Source organism: Erinaceus europaeus, chromosome 16 (genome assembly GCF_950295315.1).
Source record: "Erinaceus europaeus chromosome 16, mEriEur2.1, whole genome shotgun sequence".
In the NCBI taxonomy this organism is placed as follows: domain Eukaryota; kingdom Metazoa; phylum Chordata; class Mammalia; order Eulipotyphla; family Erinaceidae; genus Erinaceus; species Erinaceus europaeus.
The window spans coordinates 55,356,489-55,362,822 of record NC_080177.1 but is presented as its reverse complement, the minus strand read 5'-3'; the positions used below and the strand labels follow the sequence as shown (position 1 = coordinate 55,362,822).

Below are 6,334 nucleotides of genomic sequence, written 5' to 3'. Positions count from 1 at the left end.
AAATGTTCCTGGAAACAAATGAAAATGAAGACACAAGCTATCAAAATATTTGGGACACAGTTAAAGCAGTACTGAGAGGGAAACTCATAGCCATACAATCACACACTAGAGAACAAGAAAAGCTTAAATAAACATCCTTACTGCATGCCTTAAGGACTTAGAAGAAGAGGAACAAGGGAACCCTAAAGCAAACAGAAGGACAAAAATCACTAAATTAAAGCAGAAATAAACAACATTGAAAATAAGAGAACCATACAAAAGATCAATGAAGCCAAATGTTGGTTCTTTGAAAAATTAAACAAGATTGACAAACCCCTAGCCAGACTCACTAAAAAAAAAGGGGGGGGGGGAGAAGACTTAAATAAATAGAATTGTAAATGATGGAGGAGTTATCACAGCTGACACCACAGAAATCCAGAAAATTATGCAAAACTTCTATGAAGAACTATATACCACTGAGCTAGAGAATCTGGAAGAAATGGAAGAATTCCTAGAAAGATATGCCCTTCCAAAACTGAACCAAGAAGAACTACAAAGCCTAAATGCACCAATCACAAAGAAATAGAAACAGTTACTAAGAATCTTCCCAACAACAAAAGTCATGGACCAGATGGCTTTGCAAATGAATTCTACAAAACCTTCAGAAAACAGTGAATACTTATACTTCTAAAGCTCTTCCACAAGATCGAAGGAACAGGAACACTCCCTTCTACCTTCTATGAAACCAACATCACCCTGATACCAAAAGCAGATACGGACACACAAAAAAGGAAAACTATAGACCAATATCTCTGATGAAGTGCCAAAACAAACTTGAGGAAAAGAAACAGAAATGGAGGCATCACTCTCCCAGATCTCAAACTATCTTATAAGGCCATCATCATCAAAACAGCCTGGTACTGGAACAAAAATAGGCACACAGGCCAGTGCAACAGAATTGAAAGCTCAGAACTAAACTCCCACACATATGGACATCTAATCTTTGATAAAGGGGCCCAAAGTATTAAATGGAGGAAGGAGGCTCTCTTCAATAAATAGTGCTGGGAAAACCAGGTTGAAACAAGCAGAAGAATGAAACTGAACCACTTTACGTCACCAGAAACAAAAATCAGTTCCAGATGGATCAAGGACATGGATGTTAGACCAGAAGCTATCAAATATTTAGAGGAAAACACTTAGAGGTGGAACACTTTCCCACCTAAACCTCAAGGACATGTTTGATGAAACAAACCCAATTGCAAGGAAGACTAAAGCAGAAACAAATCAGCGGGACTACATCAAATTGAAAAGATTCTGCCCAGCCAATGAAACTATCACACAAACAAAGAGAATGGGAGATCTTCACATGCCATACATCAGACAAGAGACTAATAACCAAAATCTACAAAGAGCTCAGCAAACTTAGCAACAAAAAAACAAATGACCCCATCCAAAAATGGGCAGAGGTTATGAACAGAATATTCACTACAGAAGAGATCCAAAAGGCTAACAAACACTTGAAAAATTGCTCCAGGTCACTGATTGTCCGAGAAATGGAAATAAAGACAACATTGAAATACCACCTCACCCCTGTGAGAATGGCATACATCAAAAAGGACAGCAGCAACAAATGCTGGAGAGGCTGTGGGGACAAAGGAACCCTTCTGCACTGCTGGTGGGAATGTAAATTGGTCCAACCTCTATGGAGAGCAGTCTCACAAAGCTAGACATGGACCTTCCAAATGACTCAGTAATTCCTCTCCTAATGATATACTCCAAGGATTCCATAACACCCAATCAAAAAGCTATGAGTACACCTATGTTCATAGCAGCACAATTAATAATAGCTAAAACCTGGAAGCAACCCAGGTGCTCAACCACAGATGAATGGCTGAGAAAGCTGTGGTATATATACACAATGGAAAACTATGCAGCTATTAAGAACAATGAACCCTCTTTCTCTGACCTGTCTTGGATGGAGTTAGAAGGAATTATGTTTAGTGAGATAAGTCAGAAAGATAAAGACAAGTATGGGATGATCCCACTCATAAACAGAAGTTGAGAAAGAAGAACAGAAAGGGAAACTCAAAGCAGGATTTGACTGAATTTGGAGTAGGGCACCAAAGTAAAAACCCTGGGTTGAGGGTGAGGGTAGATGTTTGGCTTCCCAGGGCGTGTGGGATGAGGTGATGGGATGGGACACAGTCTTTTGGTGGTGGGAATGGTGTTTATGCACACTCCTATTAATTGTAGTCATATAAATCACTATGTAATTACTATGAGAGGGGAAAATTGATTGAATGTCGCAAACTTTTTAATGCAAAGACCATAGGCTGATCTTTGATATGTTGACTCTCTTAAAAGCTTAGACCTAGCTCACTTAACATAATTCCTTCTAGCTCCATCCAAGATGGGTCAGAGAAGGTAGGCTCATTGTTCTTAATAGCTGTGTAGTATTGTGTATATATACCACAGTTTTCTCAGCCACTCATCTGTTGTTGGACACCTGGGTTGCTTCAAGTGTCAAGACCTCACACTTGTGCAACACCACGGCTCTTGGTTTTTTTTCATTTATTATTATTGTTGTTGTTATTATTATTTTGAGGCTCGGTGGTGCTTTATTGGCCCGAAGCCCGTCAGTCGAATAGCCTGTAGTCCTTGTCTACGTCGGACTCCTCCGACTCCTCTTTCTTGTCCTCCACCTTCTTCTCCTCAGTGGGCAAGGCGCTGGCAGTGGTGCAGAGGCTCTCGCTGCGGCGGCCTAGGGGCAGGCGCTGGGCCCCCGGTGCCCACGTTGCAGATGAAGCTGCCCATGCTGAAGTTGGCGAGTGCCTTGGCGAACAGCCAGGGGAAGAAGGGCTCCACTTTGACGCCGGCTGCCTTGATGAGCACGTTGATCTTGTCCTCCGTGACGGTGACTTCGTTGTCGTGCAGGATCAGGGCCAAGTAGATGCAGGTGAGCTCGGAGTTGGAGGGCATTTCGCCCACTGCCAAACGCTGGGCTGTCTAGTCGCAGGTGAACTGAGGTTGTCACCCCAACACGGCCTTAGCTCCCTCAGAAGAACCCAGCACTTTGGCGGCAGCGAAGGAAAGGGACTATTATTATTTCTTTATTGGGGGATTAATGGTTTACAGTTGACAGTAAAATACAACAGTTTGTACATGTATAACATTTCCATATTACAATATAACCCCACTAGGTCCTCTCCCATCATGTTCCAGGACCTAAGCCCCCCTATCCCCTACCCACCCCAGCCTTTTTTTTTTTTTTGATAGGACAGAGAGAAGTTGAGAGGGGAGGGAGAATAGAGAGGAGGGGAGAAAGATAGACACCTGCAGACTTGCTTCACCACCTGTGAAGTGACCTCCCCTGCAGGTGGGGAGCTGGGCGGCTCTAACAGGGATACTCGGCAGGTCTTTCACTTTACCCACTGTGCTACCACCTGGCCCCCTCCACCCCAGAGTCTTTTACTTTGGCACAATACATATCCAGTCCAAGTTCTGCTTAGTGTTTTCTCTTCTGATTTTGATTTTCAACTTCTGCCTATGGGTGTGATTGTTCCATATTCATCCTTTTGTTTATGACTTATCTCACTTAACATGATCCCTTTAAGCACCATCTGAGATGGGCTTCTTCTTCTTCTAGCGTTTGCCCTTCTTCCGTAGCCAGTCAACAGGTCAGGTTGAAAGCTGTCAGGAGCTGCTTGTTGCTGGCTTTGAAAGTGACTGGGATCCATGTGGATTCAGTCGGCTAGGAAGGATTGTCAGTTTCCCCAGTGAATGGGTACTCATGGGATGTGAGATGGGCTGAAAATGGTGAAATCACCATTTTTAATAGCTGAGTAGTATTCCATTGTGTATATATACCACAATTTGCTCAGCTGCTCATCTGTTGTTGGACACCTGGGTTGCTTCCAGGTTTTGGCTATTACAAATTGTGTTGCGGTAAAGATAGGTATATAGAAATCTTTTTGGATAAGTATGTTTGTTATTTGTTTATCTTAGTGTATGTGTGTGTGTGTGTGTGTGTGTGTGAGAGAGAGAGAGAGAGAGAGAGAGAGAGAGAGAGAGAGAGACTGAGAATTGCCAGAGCACTGCTTGGGTTATGGTGGTGCTCAGGATTGAATTTGAGACTTCAGAGCCCCGGGCACAAGAAGTCCTTTGCATAACCACTATACTATCTCCCCAGTCCATACGTGTGTATGAGACTCCTTGGGAACACAGAGAAGACATTCAGTCAGAGCTAGCTGATTTGGTAGAAAGAGTGAATGAATACTGGGCTTCCAGATAATAGTTGATGGAAAGAATATCTACCTAGCGTATCGGCATACATATACTTCTAGAATGAGCCCTATGTATTCTGGCATAATGAGGTGGAGATGGGCCAGGACTGAGTCTACCTAGCTTTGAAAGTAGCTCTCAGGATTCACCTTTATTTCATGTGCCCTGAAGTGTCAGTATTTCTAGTTCTCTTGCCAGGGCCTTCTATTATTTGTTTTTCTAGGTTATAAACTTGAACCATATTTGGCCTGGTCTGCACTTACACCGCTGAGCTTTCTGAAATATGAGCTTGATAATGCCCTCCCTACTTATGAATTCCTCTTAAGAGTTGCAGTCTCTTACAGCTGAAGTCCACATACCTTAGCATGGTCCTCAGAGTCTTCTGACAATTTTTTCCCCCTCCCCAGATTTATCTCTGAGTTCACCCCTGCACGTCATCTCTAAGATTAGCACCAGGCTGAACTTCATGTGTGCTACTGTTTTTCTGTCCTCCATGATCTTAACTCTCTGGGTTAGTGTCCCCCTCTTCTGGGTCCTCATAACACTTGCACAAATCCTGCTGTCAATTCCAGCAACCTGTTAGTTTCCCCACATGTTGAGTTCCTTGGGATCTTTCATCGCTTCCATCACCTCAACTGGCATAGTCCTGAAATGATTGCCACAGAGATATGGAGAGAATCTCAGTTGTGCTCCTACTTAAGGGTACGTATTTGTGTGTGTGTGTGTGTGTGTGTGTGTGTGTGTGTGTGTGTGTGTGTAGAGGATCTGGAGCAGAAACAGAAAGGAAGTGTCATTTCTGGAAGGAGGATGACTGAGTCTGAGGAGCCTGGGTGCAGAAAGGGTGCAGATGATCTACTCTTGATTGGAGAAAATTCAAGGCTAGAAGATGGTGAAGTAGCATACAGGAGCACAGTTTCACAAACTCCTAGAAAAGGGATCATATGGGAGTTGGACGGTAGTGCAACAGGGTAAGGGCACGTGGCATGAAGCACAAGGACTGGAGTAAGGATCCTGGTTCGAGCCCTCGGTTCCCTACCTGCAGGGGAGTCACTTCACAAGCGGTAAAGCAGGTCTGCAGGTGTCTATCTTTTTCTCCCCTTCTCTGTCTTCCCTCCTCTCTCTATTTCTCTCTGTCCTATCCAATAATGATGACATCAACAACAACAGTAATAACTACAACAATAAAAACAACAAGGGCAACAAAAGAGAATAAATATTAAAAAATATTAATAAAAAGGGGATCATATTCTTTGAGCAGCTAGGACTGTGCATTGAGTATTTCAGTTTCATGGTCCAGTCACAGAGCACTTCCCTCAGCTGTCTAAAGCCTGAGTCTGGCATTTGGGCATAGGACAAGACTGTATGTGGTTGTAAGAAATACCTGTAGTGATGGCTGGGAGTATGGATCAACCTGCCAACACCCATGTCCAATGGAGCAGCAGTTACAGAAGCTAGAATTCCTACCTTCTGCACCCCTAAAAGAATTTTGGCCCATATTCCCAGAGGAGTAAATGATAGGGGCAGTAAACCAGAGGGCGCTGTACCCCCATTCCACCAGGACTTGAAAGTGCTGGTCACCAGGAATCGTGTGTTTTATACCATCAATGAAAGGCAAGTTAATCTGGAAAACACCAGAGGAAGCCAGGAATGATTTCACTTATCTGAGAGAGAAGAGGAAAAACAAGGAAAGACACCTGGAAGTAGTAATAGGTGTAGGGGTGAGAACTAGAAAGGCAGTGAAGAGAGGACAGTTTAAAATATCGGATATATATATAATCAACCCATACCAGAAACCTTGGGAGAACTACAGCAGTTCTGCAGTTTCCATTGGAGGGGATGGGACACACACACACACACACACACACACACACACAGCAAACAGACCAAACACAGGCACAAAGACCTTACCTTCTCACATACTGTCTTCTCTAAGTCAAAATATTTTTTTTCAGGGGCCAGGTAGCAGCACAGCACATTAAGTGCACTTGGTGTGAAGCACAAGGACCAGTGTTAAGGATACATGTTTGAGCCCCCAGGTCCCCACCTGCAGGGGGTTTACTCCATAAGCAGTGAA

General features: G+C 43.6%; 1 pseudogene; it reads right to left on the bottom strand.

Annotated features, from left to right (window-relative positions):
• Positions 1 to 254: 254 nt before the first annotated feature.
• LOC132533458 (large ribosomal subunit protein P1-like) lies at positions 255 to 4,960 on the bottom strand (annotated as a pseudogene).
• Between the last annotated feature and the right edge of the window lie 1,374 nt (positions 4,961 to 6,334).